The sequence below is a fragment of the Rhododendron vialii genome, chromosome 10a, assembly GCF_030253575.1.
Source record: "Rhododendron vialii isolate Sample 1 chromosome 10a, ASM3025357v1".
NCBI classification, from domain to species: Eukaryota; Viridiplantae; Streptophyta; class Magnoliopsida; order Ericales; family Ericaceae; genus Rhododendron; species Rhododendron vialii.
In genome coordinates this window covers 19,421,413-19,439,570 of record NC_080566.1, presented here as the reverse complement: position 1 = coordinate 19,439,570, position 18,158 = coordinate 19,421,413, and the positions used below count along the sequence as shown (strand labels likewise).

The 18,158-nt window shown below is 39.1% G+C and overlaps 1 long non-coding RNA gene and 1 other non-coding gene across 3 annotated transcripts; both read left to right on the top strand.

The window, feature by feature from the left end:
• Positions 1-6,965: 6,965 nt before the first annotated feature.
• LOC131304082 (uncharacterized) lies at positions 6,966-9,035 on the top strand. 2 transcript variants are annotated; one of them, XR_009192300.1, is made up of 5 exons: positions 6,966-7,307; positions 8,004-8,065; positions 8,229-8,396; positions 8,485-8,601; positions 8,693-9,013. It is a non-coding gene; the product is annotated as an uncharacterized LOC131304082 (long non-coding RNA). The 2 variants fall into 2 exon arrangements; XR_009192299.1 differs by having other exon boundaries at positions 8,485-9,035.
• Positions 9,036-17,372: 8,337 nt separating this feature from the next.
• Positions 17,373-17,481, top strand: LOC131305842 (small nucleolar RNA snoR100). The gene has a single exon (XR_009193398.1). It is a non-coding gene; the product is annotated as a small nucleolar RNA snoR100 (small nucleolar RNA).
• The last annotated feature ends 677 nt before the right edge of the window (positions 17,482-18,158 follow it).

Genomic DNA, 18,158 nt, shown 5'->3' with positions numbered 1-18,158 from the left:
TTCCCCTACTAAGAAATATCTTTCCGGATCAGTCTCGTTGATCTGGATTTTCTCCAAGCCTTCAACCACCTTTTCAGCCGGACTCCTTCCAACATCCTCGATAGTTGGTTGATCCGGTACTTCTAATATATGAACGTGGTGGACCTTTGGGGCTCTTTTAATGATTGAAATCAAACATTGTTGGGCCACTTTCTGATTGCCTCTTAGTACCTCAACCCCATTCGATCCTGGGAACTTCACCATCTGGTGATAAGTCGAGGAAACTGCTCTCATCTTGTGCAACCATGTCCTTCCTATAATCGCGTTATGGGAAGAAGGAACATCGACAACTAAAAAATCAGTCCTTTACACCACGGATCTAGCCCGAACAGGTAGCGTTACTTTTCCAAGAGGCCAGACTGCTCCTGCTCCGAACCCAATCAGAGGTGTTGTAGATTGCTCTAAGTCTGTTTGGGTCAGTCCCAGCTTCTTGAACGCATCGTAGTACATTACCTCTGTACAACTTCCAGAGTCCACTAAAATCCTCTCAATGTCATATTCCCCAACTCGTAGGGTTATGACCAAAGTATCGTTGTGAGGTATTTGGACTTCTCCCAAGTCATCATCTGTGAATGTTATGCGTTCATTGCACTCATCATTCTCTCGCCCTCTCTTGTTTTCTAGTCGCATCACATGCTGATCGTGCTTGAATTGTCTTTGTAACAGCCTGACCTTTTTTCTCGTATAAGGTGTGGCCAACCCATGTATCATATGGATTACTCCTTTAGGGTTTTGATCGTAACCCAGTTCCATAGCTTTCCCTTTTTCCTTTGGATCTTCCTGGATAAATTCCTTGAGATAGCCCCGAGAGACCAAATCATCAAGGTGTCTCTTGTACATCTCACAATCCTCCGTCATGCGGCCCCAATCTTTATGGTAACTGCAGTGCTGATTCGTAGCACGTTTTGCATCCTTGTCTCCGCCTAGACTCGGGGGCCACTTAAAATATGGCTGATTCTTTATTCGATAAAGAATCCTGTATATTGGTTCCTTCCAAACCGTAGTGATAGAAAAGAAAGATTTGGGGTCAGGAGCTTGCTTATCCTTGTGTAGGGAGGTATTCCCGAGCAGATACATTTAGTTACCGAACACGTGATGTTTGGGAACACGTGGTAAATACGACTGGACTTATCGCCGGGCAGTATGAAGAACAGCGATATGGAACAATGACATGTGAAGTCCTTGGTCCATGCAATCTGTTCGGCTGAGTAAAGGCCAATGACATGACAAGTCACTGGTGTAAACTATCTGTTCGGCAGATAAGAGACATTCTGATTACATTTGGACCAAGTTACATGTGAAAGTCCTTGGTCCAGGTAGTCTGTTCGGCCATGAGACAGCCGAACAAAGAAGGAGCTCCAATCGAGAGTAGGAGTAGAGGGAATACTCTGGAAGATTCCAGAGTAGTCATGTCCCATAAAGGGATAAAGATCCCAAGAATATAGGATCTGAGAAAGATACCCAACGAGTATGGGATGTTCGGCTCTTAATGGAAAAGAATCCTAAAAGGACTTTTTTCCATAAACTGATAAAGGAAACGAGACTCTTTGATATCCTGGGTTTCCTATACGAGTTAGGAATCCTATGGCAACAAGGATGCTTGGGTAACAAGCATACGAAAATATATAAATATGAGGTAAACCTAGAGGCAAAAGGTACGCAATACTTTGCATTCTTGCTTTCCTACTGATAATTAGGGTTTAATTGCTAGTACGTGATACTAACAAAGGCATCGGAGGGCCTTTTGCCACGAGAGGCAGAGGTGCGCTCACCCCCTGTCTATTTTGCAGATTAGGGTTCCGACGACGAATTAGGGTTCCGGTGAAGAGGCACGAACAAGCCGTTGCAATCTAGTTGATCAGAAGGCATCAATTGTTTTCATCCCCCTACACCTTGTACGGCTCTTTCTTAGCCTGCCCATACTCCCTTCTCTCTCTATAAGTCTTGGGCTCTGGCTTATCCACTTTTTTGGCAGGTGCCTTCGGCTGTTCGGCAACCGTCCTGCCATCCTCACGGAGTATGTCATCCTCCATTCTGACGTGTTGCTCTATCCGTTCCATCAATTTAGCCAGTGTGGCTACCGGATGTTTATTCAACGAGCGACGCAGCTCTCCCCGAACAGGCAAACCAGTTTTGAAGGTAGCAATCACGTACTCCTCACTGCAACTTTCAATCTCGTTGAAAGTTTCCCAATACTTCTTTGCATAATCCCTGATCTGCTCGTTCTCCTCCTGTTTCATGGTGGAAAGACTTTCAAAGGTTTTTGGGGCTTTTCTGCTCGTCAAGAACCGAGCAGTGAATTCTTCGGCCAACTGCCTCCATCCTCGTATGGATCGTGGGGCCAGTTTATGAAACCAGGATAAGGCCACCTTGCCAAGACTGGAGGGGAACATCTTGCATAAGATGGCATCATCCCCTCATGCATAAACATAGCCTGTTGATAATGTTGTATGTGGGCCACGGGATCCGTATTTGTCTCGTAAAGTACGAACGTACCGTGCTTCACCCTACTCGGCAACCTAGCTTCTTGAAGCCTCTTTGTAAAGGGGGAGGCTGCTATATTACTTAGGGCCTTTCGTGCTGCTTCTCGTGCAGTTACTGCCCCATCCTCGGGCTCCTTTGACTTGTGAGCCGTAGCCTTGACCCAATCAGCATCAGGTCTCTCGTACCTATCTCGATGGTGTTTCCTTGTTTCCTCCTCTTCGGGGGTGGAACTTCTGTCTCTGCTCCTCCTTTTTCGTGAAGAAGCCCTTCTCTCCGGTGTTCGGCTTTTATTTCTGCTTTTCCTCTTTCGTGGAGAAGCTTTGTATCTTCTCTGTGAATGAGTCTGCTTATGGATTACCAGAGTTCGTCTGTCCCTCTGGGAATTCCTACGAGAGAGTCCAGAATCTTCTGGGTGCTTTCGTACTCGCTGTAATTCCTGTATCTCGTACTCTCATTTTTTAATCAAACGAGCGTACTCCTCGATTTCCCTTCTCTTTTTGTCGAGGATATCGTTATCATTGTGTATACTTCTTGAACGGGTGACTGACTCTTCTCTTCGATGAGACTTACTCCTTCTCGTGGAGCCAGTAGCAGTTTTATCTCCTTTTTCTCTGGAGTTATCCCTGTCATGTCTACCAGTGGGCTTTCTCGGAGCGCCTGGTGGGAATTTATCTCTTCCCCCACCCAACTGGTCCTTTGGACTAAACAAAGTAACTGGATCTTCTTCCATCATGATTATTTTTCTCAAAAATTGTACTTTCCCACAGACGGCGCCAATTGTAGGGGGATGAAAAAATTGATGCTTCGAATCACCTTGGATTACAACGGCTTATTCGTGCCTTTTCACCGGAACCCTAATTCGTCGTCGGAACCCTAATCTGCAAAATAGACAGGGGGTGAATGCACCTTTGCCTCTCGTGGCAAAGGCCCTCCGATGCCAAAGTTAGTATCACGTACTAGCAGTCAAACCCTAATTATCAGTAGGAAAGTCACATATGAATGCAATGTATTGCGTACCTTTTACCTCTAGGTTTACCTCTTATTTATAGATTTTCGTATGCTTGTTGCCCAAGCATCCCTGTTTCCATAGGATTCCCAACTCGTATAGGAAACCCAGTACATCAAGGATTCCCATTTCCTTTATCAAGTTATTAGAAAAGAGTCCTTTTAGGATTCTTTTCCATTACTGGCCGAACATCCCATTCTCATTGGGTATCTTTCTCAGACCCTATATTCTCGGGATCTTATTCCTTAACGGAATACCACTGTTTCTGGATTCTTCCAGAATGTTCCCTATGCTCCAATACTTGACTGAAGTTCTTTCTTTTGTTCGGCCATCTCGTTGCCGAACAGACTTCCTAGACCAGATACTTCACATGTAACTTGGTCCAAACGTAATCTGAATGTCTCTATCTGCCGAACAGTTTAGTTTACACCACTGACTTCTCATGTCATTGGCCTTTATTTAGCCGAACAGACTGCATGGATCAATGACTTCCCATATCATTGGTCCATATCGCTGTTCACCATACTGCCCGGCGATAAGTCCTGTCGTTCTTACCACGTGCTCCCAAATATCACGTGTTCGGCAACTAAATGTATCTGCTCGGGAATACCTCCCTACATTGTACTCTGATGTGTTTTCCTTTTCTTGTTTTATAAAAAATGTGCATAATAAAAGAAATGCACCATTGCCAAAGTTATCGTCTCGACCCCCTAAAGACCTATCTTGAACTAATGGTTATAGCCTCTTGAAGGTTGCCTCGACCCTCGAAGTTTCTTTTAAGATGTATCCTTTATTTAGAACGATAGATGTCGAAATGAACTAAGTATTCAACTAGTCCTCATTCAAAATTTCAATTTTGAACTTGGAATAGCTTAGTATAGACGACGTGATACCATAATCAGGGTAGCGTCAGTGGCATGGCACCATTAACCGAATCGGTGTAAGTGACGTGACATCATGGCATTGTTTCCTTGTTATTACTTATTCTCCGTTGAATCTTCGATTAGGCGTTAGTCAAGGACTTAGTATGTTTTGATTTCCCAAAGTCTCATTGTTCTAAGGACCCATGTAGCTTAGACAATGTACACTGGGGTGCACGACTTTTCATCAGGCCTCGACAACCTTTTATAGACCGCGCGAGCGAGTCTAAGAATTTATTTATTTTTTAAACGGGCACAACAAGGCATGGATGATATGCAAGATGTGATGTAGAAAGCAGAAACATGTAAGCAGAATATATCACATAATCTTACCCTGCAAGTTCTTGTCCTAGTTTGGAAGGTTCTATTGCTTTCTACACACGTATGAAGGCCAGTTTTGGTTTAAACGGGCTCTCCGAACTAGAGTCAAGGTATGCCTCCCACTGTTGAGCATACACCCAACATTAGTTCAAACAGCTGAGATGACTCATCATGGTCGAGGGTTGCCGAGTATTTTGGGATTCTCTATCACCAGCAAGTAAGGCAAGATTGCTAGAAAACAACAGCGAGGTTGAACAGAATATATATACAAAAGATAGACAATGAAACAAAATGTTTTAAAAAATTCCACAAACATTTTTCAAGCTTGGCTCACTTGGTTAATTAATACTTAGAGAAAAATACACAAGTAACCAATCAGAAAGCCCCAGGTTGGAACGGCCGGATAGAAATCCAGTTAGAATCGCAATTTTTTTTCTTCAACGAGCATAAAGCGTTGTTGTTTTTGACAGATTTTGCAAAGATTGTTCACAAATGTATATAAACTCTAAGTATTAATTAAGCTATTCCCAGCAGAGTCACCACTGTTGGCTACCCGCCCCGAAGGCTTTTCAAATGGCCCAGAAAAATAGAAGTGTTTGTGAAAAATTGAGGAATTGCCACCCGTATTTGAGGTTTGCCACCCGAGAAACCGTTTTGATTAAAAATGATGGTTTGAAGTTGAAAATCAGAGATTGTTTTGGGTTCGGAAGCCATGTTACGGGGAGGGGAAGGGTTTTATGGCACCCCTCTTGTTCGACGGGATGTCGATCTTTACTAAAATTTGTGGGATTTTTACTAAAAATGTTTTGTTTCATAGAAGCAGTTAGCAGGTATCCACGATATACCAAATAAGGAGTGTATGCAAGTGCAAGTGTATAGCATATGATAATGAAACGATATGAAATGAAAAATGACATAAAATGAACTACAGTCACTGGAACCGCTTAAGAGCTCTACTAAACCATCCTACAAGTCTTGGTTAGAACAGAAGTAGTATGATACTTAGAACAGGAACACAAAACTACTAACATACACCAGTGCTCAACAAAGAGTTTAAACAGCTAAGAACCGGTCCTAACCATCTAAACCTTGATTCCTTGCAACTAAAAGCAAACCTAACTGTGCTCTGGAAGGACCTGTGCACACCCAGTATCTACTGAAATACAAGAAATGAAATATTTGGTGACAAAACAAGATTTTGGTGACAGTAGCACTCCTGAGCGCTCGGGAGTGAACATAGTGCCCAGAAAAAGTTTTGTTTCTTTGTGTTCCTCTTGCTCTTGTTGCTAAACTAAGTTAAATGAGCTCACAATCAGTATGGCGAACTGGCATGAGTCCTTAATCTCCCTTAGAAGTTTGAAAATAGTAAACTTTAAGTATAAAATGAGCTTTTATACCTTTGTTTGACTTGAACTTGGCTTCTTGGACTGATTTGTTTGCTTGGAAATGGATTGAAAACAGTAAAAGAAGATGAAATCTAGGATTCCATTCCTCTTTAGGATTTTTGCTTGATTTTCCTCGAGAACTAGTAATTTCCCTTAGGAAATGAGAATTATTTTGAAAAGAGTTTGAGAGGGTTTGGAGACTGATTTTTGACAGCAAAAAGAGGGTAGTTTTTCGGGGAAAATTTCATGTCCCTTTGAAAGGTAGAACATGGGGTATTTATAGGCAAGCCAAAATAAGGATTTTAATTTGAAAATCAAATAAAAAATGAAAAGAAATCATTTTTGGGGGGAAAATGGGATGATGAGATTCTTGCTGGCTCAAGCAGGCCTCTGGTACATGCAGGTTTGAACTGCAGGTTTGAAAATCTGAAAAAGCCATGCTTAATGGTCAAGCTCAACATGCATTAGCTGTCAGAGCTCCTGAGCGCTCAAGAGTGGCTGCCAACTTCAGCGGGGCACCACGGTCACTCCCAAACTCGGTTTTTGGTGTTTTTTTGAAGTGTTGAAAAGCTGGTTGAGTCATCTTTCTAACCCAATTGGTTTCATTCAAAAATATTTTATACGCTGAAATGTGTGCCCATTTTACCCTCAAGGTGACGGGAAAAAGGTGACCTTGGTTTTGAAAAAGACCAAGAAACATCGTTCAAGCTTTAGTGGAGTCCTATTTTGATTCCGTTTCATCATCAGAGAGCCTCAAGGGCACAAATTAAGGATAATTAATAAGTTCAAATTGGAGTGTCTACAAAATTGCAGAGTTTAGGTAAGATTTCATAGATGACTAAAATTGATTTTTGGTTTTTGGGGTTTATTTGGGCTAATTTTCAAAATTCAATTCCTGTGGTCTTTTTGATTTTTGGGGTCTTTTTCCATTTTGGAAGTACCAGTCCAGTTGGTAACACGATAGCAATAGAGTTATGACATAGAAAGAGAACATCGTAAAAGGAGTTGATGGTTTACAACACTGGTGAATTGTGCTTTCGCGCGGTTGGAATTGGTGGTTTACGGCATCCGTTTGGAGCCATGACATCCTTCAAACATGGGATGGGCACGTAAGCCCCAAAAATTCGAAATAGTTTTAGGAGAATCTTACAGGTATAGCTTTCTGTCCAGATTCAGGTAAATGAATGATGCTTTCATATTTAAAATGCTTTTCATGGGATTTATAGTTGTTTGAAAGAAGGCATCTAGCAAGCTGCGGATTTTGTCTTATTATTTTTTTGGTTTTTGTAAGTACCTTTTCTTAGGTGGGTCGTTTCAACAAGTTAGAAGTAAATCCCTCTAAAAAGAACTGTATTACACCGAGCACAAAATTGGAGCAATTGAATTTGAGGTTCCTAATTTTGCTAGATTTTATATAGAGGAACATTGAATTGAGAATATCCAAATTGATTGTGAAAATGCAAGTGCAGCGAATGATTACACAAGTTCATTTCATTGCACATTTGGTAATCTTTTCTTCTTTATGTGATTGCATATTGGGTAATTTTGTTCTCTATTTGATTGCATATTTGGTAATATAGCTTCATTATGAACATGTAGCTCTTTGTAGAGGGGAATGGAAAAAATGGATTCAAATAGCCGATCCTAATTGAACCCGAAACAAATGCTCAATTTTGTTTCGTATATATTAATGTCAGAACTATTTTGTTCTCAAACACGTCTCGCCACTTGCATAGCATTATCCTCCACAACATTGTTACTAGCTTAGAAATTGGGTGGCATTATCCACCACAACATTATCTAATTAATCTTAGAGCTATTTTGTTTTTGTTTTTTTTATTTTTCTAGGTCAGTTGAATAAAAAGTGCAATTGGTGTCACTTTGAATCTGTTACAAGACAATTCCACGGGGTGAGCAACTTTTTGAATCTTAAGTAACTCTCAGTTTTAGATTGTTTTTTCTTGAATTCATTTGCTAAAATTGGTTTGATGGATCATGATTGATGTCTATTCGGAAAATGAAAATTAATTCTATTAAGAGGTTTCACTAATGCTCCTTTTCGCCCTTTTACAGGTACATAGTAGATTTAGAGGTTTCAAAATATGTGGTAATTCTATTACCTTTCGGCATCCATCTCTCTAATCTGGTCAAGTCTTCAGCAATTTAGAGGTTTCGAAATTTGTGGTAATTCTATTACCTTTCGACATCCATCTCTCTGATCTGGGCAAGTCTTCAACATTGGTAGGTTTGTATTCAATTGGGAAGGTTTCGTAATAGGCATTCTAAAAGATTGAAACATACCGCTAAGGTCTTATTGGATATCGCTTAGGTTAGCACGGAGAGAGGTATCTCCAAGAACAAAATGCTTGCCTAGACAGAATTGGGGGATTGCTTCAGGGTCTTGACCTGAAGCAACGAGAGATGCAAAGTGTGGCCTTTTATCATGGTATTTCCACACAGGTTTTAGTATTATATTTACCAGTTTTCATCTCATTTTGAATATGTTGAGTTCTAGGCGCATCTTTAGATTATTTCAGGGTTGAGGCCAAGTCGTTGCGACATTTATCAGCTAAGTATTGTCCTTTGATGCCTCCTCCAAGGTCAACCATTGCAGCAACATTTAGTCTTGATGGGAAAACCCTTGCTTCAACACATGAGTTGTTTGCTTTTTAGTTCCTTGATAATTGCACACTGGTACACTCTATTTATGTCTCTGTTTGGGGAAAAAATTAATTGGGAGAGTACCAAATTATTTTGCTTCTTTGCTAACTAATGGGTCTAGTTTTCGCTCTTGACGAATAACCTATATAAATGTCAATTTTAGTAGATGCAACTCCAAAAATGCAATGGCAGCGATTTCTACTGAAGTACTTGATGCTTGAAATGGTATGTGTGAGCTGAAATAATAATTTTTTATTTTTACAGGTGGAAGTGGCCAATCTTGCAACGTTAAAAGCCATGCTACGATAGAAGTGAAGCCACCTAGCTCAAACTTCTTTTCATATCGAGTTGATTAGGTAGAAGTGAAATCACCTCAATCTTCTTTCATTTTGAGTTGATTAGTTAGATGTTGCTTTGTTGTATGGATAAAATAAAAGTTTTCCTATTTCAAACTTATAAGGTGGATTTTGTGAAGACAGTTAGGTTTTTGGGATTTGATCAGTATTATAATCGACTGGTTAATATAGCGTGAAGTTAAATTTTATTTTCGCTAGCTAAGCTCACACCTAACTAAGGTCACTCGAAATCATATTGAATAACAAAATCATCGACCTGTGCCTGAAAACACTAGTTACATTAATAACGCAATGGTGAGAGTAAAACATGTTTATGTGGAGTATGGACTACAATACATAAACATTCGTCATTTACTGGTTCTTCGTCCATGGCATAAGCACATGACATCATAGTTCTAATTCCACATACTCATTACATTACTAACAAATCTTAGAAGAAAAAAAATCTATATCTAGTAATCAGTTTCTAGTGAGAACAAAGAAAGAATTACCAAGTGGATGGCATAACCGAGAGTCACGTGGAACTTATTGAGGCAGACACTCTTCATTCTTATGCAAGTCATCCTTATTCTTTCACACTCCCACGTATATTGTCTGAAAATTCTGTGAAGAAAAATATAGAAACTCACATTTTAATTAGCTATGATATAAACTATGTAGAATTCCATGCTCCCAAGGATAGTCCATTTTCTTCAAGGACTTTTATGCAAGCAAAGGACACACTTCACGCTATTCCATTGAAGCTGAAGAGGAAGCTACAACTACTTGCTTTTGAGGACTGAAAAAGTCTCTTAGTGAAGCTCTAAGAAGTGTTGTTTCAAATAAAACAACCTTACACTAATATGTCTTAGAAATTACATACCCCACTCAAAATATCCCACCAATGTGAACGAAATTCAAACACAACACAAAAATATATATAACATACAGGTTTATACCATAAGAATCCATGCTTGGGCTACATTAAATCAATACTCATTTGAAGCTGTTGGATGCCCACAATGAATAAAAGAGTACAACATCGGGGAGCCAAGCTTGCCTGAATCAAATCAACAATCAATATTCCTGAAATAATTATAATAGCCAATAATCAGAAACCCTAAGTCTGTAAATCAAATACCGCATGCAAACATGAACAATATAGTTTTTTTTTTAAACGGCAAAACGTGAACAATATAGTTAGAAGCTTTATAATTAGAAATCCCTAGTCTGTAAATCAAATACCACATGCAAACGTGAACAATATAGTTAGAAGCCCTAAATATTACTTATATTCCCTGAAACCCTTATTTCACATCACAGATTTTCCAATTCCTCCACCAACGAACCCACTGCAGTGGCCCTGCTAACCGACTAACCGTCGACCACTGATGCCGTGAAATGCTTTCGATAAGAAGCTGGGGTGGACGGTGTGGTATGCGAGAGTGTGACACTATGGGCCGGGGAGTGAAGGAGGAGAACAGAGGCCGAAACAACAATAATCTTTTTTTTTTTTTTGGCAACTTTGCGCATTTTATAACCAACCACCTCGAAAAAACAAAGGGGAGTTAAACCCACATACAAGAACTATACATATGAAAGCCTCAATACATTCTACCTAAACTGCACATGTAACTGAGGTCCAAAGGACTCTAATTGAGATATTCCAAAAACTACACAATCTTTGGTTCTCAATAGAATTTGGAAAAAAAATTCCCAAGTACTAACACGAAGTCGAACATCATCTTCAATACTTGCTAGCACAGCATTTGTTCCTTTGTGTTTCCCTCCAAAAACACAAGAATTCTTTTCCAACCGTAAGTGGTAAACTCCAGCTACTAGGACTAACTTGAATAAGAAAGATCTGAAGCTTTTTCCTTTACAGTGATTTGAAGCTTTTTCCTTTACAACAATAATCTTGCCAAAGCCAAATCTCTTGAACTCAATGTTCCTGACCTTCTCTGACTCAAGGAGCACCAGCGTAATGGTGTTGAGGATTTCGTTCGTTCGTTCGAGAGAGAGAGAGGATGAAGAAACAATGGCGTGGGTGTAAATCGGTGGGAGAGAGAGAAGGGAAAAGTAAAGTTGAAGGGAATTTCTCTCTCCTGGCCCTGGTAAAGCCACGTATAAAGCCACGCATCCAGACTAAGGAAAAGCAAAATGACAAAAATACCCAATTGATTAACACTACATGCCTTCCAATTTAGGGGCAAAATTGTCCAAATCAGCCAAAAATTGGCTTGGGAAATCTCACCCAAAGTGGTTCTTATTATAGAGGGGGAGGATATTTAAAAAAATCATGGTCAAGAATTTCATGTTTCATTTTTGAAGATGGTAAAACTACTTTTGTAGTACATTGGCGGATGACTAACCTTAACATATATGAAATAATTAACCTTAAAATACTTGTAGTTTTTCGGATACTAAATATGATAATTTTATTACTAGATTGTTGATTTGTTCTAACTTTTCTATTACTACTAATTGTTGACTTATTCTAATTTTGCCACATTCAAATTGAAATTTGGTCTTGCTAACCTCCGCTCATTTAGTGAAGATCATAATACAAAAATAATTCCAAACAAGTTCGGATAATAATACATATATCACGAATATTAACACACTTTCATAAGTATCAATATACTTGTAAATATACCCTAAGGGCGGAGGTTAGCATTTCCCAAGTTAATATACTTGTAATGATTGAAAAAGTAGATGGACCCTTATAACGAAAGGCAAAAAAAAATTGTGAATCGAAGTAAAAAATTGGAAGTAGAAGAAAAAAAAAAAAAAAGGACTGTGCGTAAAAGGCGTCATCACGAGACTGATGGGATCTGAAAAGATATATCATGTGGAAACTATTTGAGCCGTTGCCTTAGGTCGAGACAACGACGTCCACTTTGACTAGAGAACCATGTATGCTTTAGACAAAGGTGAAAGTAAAAATTGGAAACGGGTAACCATATATATATATATATGACCAAATGAGTTGCAAGATTTGGGTGGTGCACGTGAACCCTAAGCAGTAGTACACTTTTAAACATATAAACTAGATCTAGATTAAGCGAAAAGCACTTTTGGTGTTTGAAAATTAAGCCTTCAAGTTCGAAAAGGAAGGAGGAATCCACTGGAATATCCTACGGTAGCTGAGATCGATGTGGAGCTAATTAATTACTATATTTCAGGAAGAATATACATATTCTAATCTAATAAATATAAATTTAGGTTTTCGCTAAGTCAAAGAATATTACATTAATTTAGTCGTTGATGCATCATGCATGTTAAGTTAGTGTGCCGGCCCCTAACGTAGCTTTTACATTTTTTATTAATTGAAGCCCTGTACTGATATTGTACTTAACAAATGGTTTGCATTTTTTTTTGTTCTGGTGTCAAGAATCTAATGCTTCTAGCGGCCAAGAATCATGGGTAGGTATGTGTTTGTGCGTCTAATGCACGTGTGTGTATACATATAGTGTGTGTGTGTGAGAGAGAGAGAGAGAGAGAGAGAGAGAGAGAGAGAGAGAGAGAGAGAGAGAGAGAGAGAGAGATTTTAAGAATACCGTTCATTTTTATTTTTAAATTTCTGTCTTTGGCAAAAAATAAAAATAAAAATAAAAAATAAAAGTCCCCAAAAGAATATTCTTGTGCAAGTACCGACTTGTTCTACAATATTTCAGCACATGAAACCAAACAACAAAAAAAAGGCACACAATATTTTTAAAGAAATCTATACATCAATGACTTTTGGGCAAGTTGGAAAGTGGTTGAAAAAGAATCAAATCTGTGATCAGGGTCCGTTGGCTTGGCTATTAAACCCTTTTTACTTGATCGATTTGGTGCTCTAATGCCACACGCTGTATACTCTTTCATGGAGTGTCCAGGCCCCTCAAATCTTTTGGAGTGCTCTCTATCAAGAGATTGTTTTACGGCAATTTTGGCGTGAAACGCAATCATAATTACATTGGGATATTGGCAAAGACTTGCACAGGAATATGCCTTGTGGTTGCTTGTGTTTAGCTTGTTAGTAGTGTGTGATAAGCAGCAAATAAAGTAGATTTTTGGTGCTTAAGTACTCTATAATATGTTGCGTTTGCACATTTTTTATATGTTATCGTTTTTATGCGATATTGCACGTAAGGTAATTTTGTAAGTGTTTCAGGTAAACCGTGAGAATAAGACATGTTTTGACGTCATGGATAACCTTCGGATGCGTCCAAGAACCCGAGGCCACATGGAACACCACCACCGAGGCCCCAAGAGTGAAGAAACGAGGAGTTGGAAGGAAGATGTAGGGATAGCCATGCTGTGTCGTTACTGCCTTAAGGGTTGTATCGATACTATTAACTATTTTTTTTGGACAGAGGACAACGTATGTATCAATACAACCCTTAGAGGTGTATCGATCGATACAGGAGCTCTTTGGCAGATCTAGCACAAGCCTAACTTCTCGGTATCGATACTGGCCCCCTATCGTATGTATCAATACCATAGACTTTCGGGCAGATTTTTGTTACTTTTTTGACTTTCCACTTATGGAATACTGCCACTTATGACAATTTTTGGGATATTTTGGAGAGAGGAGCTGAGATGTATAAATAGCTCTCTCTCTCTCTCTCTCTCTCTCTCTCTCTCACCTCATAACATTATCTTACTTTTTAGCTTTAAGTCTTTCTTGCTTTCTAAGGAACTGCATAGTTTTTCAAGCTTTTTCTAGTTGTAATCTCTCAAGAACACTTTAAGGTAATTGTCATTTATTAAAGTTATTCGTACGGACTAGATTCTCCGTAATTTTCGTTATCTACAATTAAATCTTATGTCTCGTTTTATTACCATGCTTTGTTCTTTAAGTATGTGTGAGTAGTCTTTTCGCTAACTCTTGGGGTGTTTCTTTCCCAATAATTTTGGTTGTTATTCATTCTCGTAACCCCGGGCTTAAAGAATGGTTTCCAAGATAGACTAAACTTGCGATTTTTCATTCTAAACTAGAGTTGTTAACTTCTTTTTGATACCTTGTAGACAATGAACCTTGGCACACGGCATGTTTGGAACTCTGTCACTCATAGGCTTCGATAAATGTGTTCACATGAGTTTATCTCTACTCCGGAAAACCATACCTTTTGATTTAAACAAAATTCAAAGTTGAATCTTTTGAGTGAGAGCGCGCGGTCGTGACTCTCACTTGAGTTATCTTCGAGAATCGATAACGGCCTAAGTCATGGGAAAGATAATCCCTAGACTTGCCTTTTTTAGTTAATCAAATATGTTTTTAGTCTTTTCGAGAGAGAAATCTCCACCTTTCAAAGAAAAATCAAAAGTTGGCCGTCTAAATGCCACAAACCCTGAAATCTACAATCCGAACTAGCTATATTCGAAGCTCCTTGTGGATACGATCCTGGTTTTTCCAGATATTATGTTGACAATGATCTAGCCCTATGCTTGGGGTTTTCAATCTATTCAACGGTTAGGTTGTGGCGAAGCAGTGTGAGATCTCAACCAAACGAATCGTTATGTTAACTAAGGACGACCATGAAACACGCAGCCAATAGAAACAAGATATATAGAACTTTCAGTCTATCAATCTTTACCCTACACGAGTCCAAATCATTTCACGACAAAAGAAAAAAACCACATTATGAACACTTTCATATCAAACCTTGTTCATTCCTCCTTACCTACTCGTTCTATGACATACTGGCCACCGAGTGATGAAGGTAGCAAAACTCCCCTTAGGCTCTTGGCATGTGTTTCTAAATTCCTTGTGGTCATGTCTAAGTTGTACAATGTAAGAGTATTGTGCTACAAAATTCATGGAGATGTGGACTTGTCGCAACATCGTCAATAGCAATTAAACCGTCTACGTCACCATGATCCAGACATTTGAAAAGACCATTTAATCAATATGAGTGACGTGCGGTGTGTACAAAAGGCAACACATGTCGTGTGGGCATGCCCATATCATACCAAGGCTAGCTTGTGGCATATTTGGGGTGGATGGGTGACGTGGTTGTTTGCTTTCAGTTTTGGTTTGATCTTTTTCAGGTCCGTCTGGTTGGATTATATATGTTCTTTTTTAGGGTTTGTGGGTGTTTGTTTGGTCTTGATGGGGAGTGTCTAGTTTGTTTGGGGTTTTCTCTGGTGTGCCGGGTTGCGTGTGTCTAGGTTATGAAGTCATTTTGTTATGTTCACGTGTACGCCTTTGCCCTTGCCTAGACTAACTGCCTGACTAAGCGGAACGGAACAAAATCCAATAGTGCAGGATGGGCAAAATAGAATTGCTTTTGAAAAAGTTTTGAACCGTTTTCAGGTGTTCTCTGTTCTGTACGTATTATAGGCGAACGAGCTCTTCGTGAGCCATCACGTACCACCTATAAATGGCGTCCGCTACCTGTCACGACGTGACAGGCCTTGTCAAATCAGTGTACTTCCTTTGGAAAGCCAAAAGTAGCGTGCGACAACTTCCAATGTGTCGGGCGCCACTCTCTCCCAAACCCTGAATTGCACCAACTCTGCTCGCGTGTCTCTAGACCTAGTGCATTTGGTTCTTTAGGCTCTGGAATGATTACAAGTACTTTGTTTGGCTCTCTTAAGGCTTTGCTTTCGTCATCGAGCCGACATTCGGAACACTGACGATTTAGAAAATTCATCTGGGTCCAAATGAGGTGTCTATAGTATTGGAAATGGCATAAACCTTGGTTAATTAGGTACTAGTACATGTCCGTACCTGAAGGTACGACGCAATACTTTCTAAACACATTTAAATGAAGTATCAAACATCGGTTGTTTTTTATCAAAAAAAGAACTACTTTTTCGAATTCTTTTGGATACAATGGTTGTTTTTAACTCCATTTCATATGGACTGAATTTCGTGTATGTGTATATCCCATGCCATATGAGAGGACGTTACAATTAACCGATAAATGAAAATGTACCCATATGATAGAAGCCAAGGTAGAAATTTGAAAACCTTTTATCTGATTTCTCTTTTTGTAACGTTCAAAATTTAAAAATGACACAGAGAATGTGAAAGGTTGGTCTTTTTTTTCTTTTTCTTTTTTTCGGGGGGGGGGGGGGGGCGCGCGGTTGGGAGAGATATCTCAATTTTGAACGTAAAAATTGATTAATGGCAATTGAATGGCAATTGTGTAATTACCATTGTTTGAGAGAGAGAGAGAGTGAGAGCGAGAGCCGTAGGATTCATGGGACAAATTAATGGTTAGGATTTATGAAAGACATAAGATTTAAAAATCGTTCTTCCTTATTATGTAGATGGCATAAGCCGTACTATGATTTGGGTGTACTATGCCTTTTTTTTATTATTATTATAGCTAAGAGTAACATTTTATTAAAAGAAAAAAGGAAGAGAAATCCAACCAAAAGTTGGAATACATCCAAATGGGAACAAATTCCATAACACCTGAAAGTCTAAAAGCTCAAAATATACAATGAAGCCTGTAACACCCTTAAGGGACAAAGCCCTACAAAACCAAAAGGCCAAAAAGCCCAAATATTACAATGAAAATCAAGTCCAAAGAAAACCCAAAACTCTAACCCTAAACAACTGTACATCTTTAACCCATGTTGTCCGCCCGCCACCGTCAACATCTGACTGACAACCACCACAGTACTGCCGCATCGCCCAAACCAGAAAACCCACCAAGCACCATACGCCTTGGGTGGGGCTTTGTCTTGGGCTGGCATGTCACGTCCTAGACATGTGAGTTAGGGGTGATAAATGGGAACGAAATACATGGGCAAGGATGGGACCGGGAAGGTCTAGTGGCGGCGACCACCACGACAAGAATTTTAGAAAACGCAATTATTATGTGAATTTTTTTTTATCCCCAACGTATATAGTCTCGCCACTGCTAGATTTTTTTCCTTATTTTTTATTATATACTAGTCATAAATCTTCTATTTTTATTTTCAAGAAATGAGACCCAAAAAAGTATTCTAAAACTAAATTCTATGGGCCAAAGTGAAATAATATAAATGATGATGTGTAATTAAGAAAAAAAAAAACTCCACATTAATTCTAACCCTAAAATAACTTAACCTAAAAAATTAAGAGAATTTAATTATAATGCCACTCTTCAAATTTATAATGTCACTCCCAAAAGAGAGTACGGTTATCAATTTGGAAAATTCATATAGGGATCTGAGGAGTAATATTATAAATTTGAGGAGTGGCATTATCTTTGTGCATACCAATGTTCTAAACTATAAATGAAGGAATTATGGTAATGTGCACATAAATTGAATTGGGTCTCTAGGCCTCCCTTCTCTGATGCCATTTGGTTCTGATTTGGGGGCATGCTTCCGCAGCCAAACACGTATAGATGAGCTACTGTTTAAGTGCTATTCTGAGATCAACCACTTTGTACATATTGCCAAAAGTTAGGTCTGTCTCCAATCCTCCCCCGCTCGAACCCCCAATGATTGGGGACTATATGGGTTCGGTTGTTGTTGTTGTTGGAGTGGCATTATCAATGCTCAAAATTAAAATTAGTCTTTTTTCATACTCCATGTGCAAATGAAAAACATCATTGACTATAGTTTTTATTATGTTATTTGAATTTTTTCTGGAGCTGATGACTATTAATATTGTAATACATCTTTTTATTTTTTTAGTATACATTTCACCATTGCTAGGATAAAATTCTGATTCCGTCCCTGTACATGGGTACACAGTGGATGAGATCAAACGGTACTGGAGCTTATATTTGAAGTTAGACAGATAATGGGATAAGCGTGGCCGGGTATCATGAGCCATGCTATGAATTGAGCCGTTAGTTTTGGGTAAATTAAGTAGGAAGACATACTATAAGGGTTTTTAACTATAATAAGAACATAAATATTTTCTCGTAAAGTTTAAAGGACACTCTGCCCAAGATTTACAAAAAAAATCCCTCCCAAGGTTGACTGGCGTTGACCAAGGTTGACTGGCGTTGAAAGTGCCTAAAACCCTAGGGTACCCTATATATGAAAATGCCTAAAACTCTAAGATACC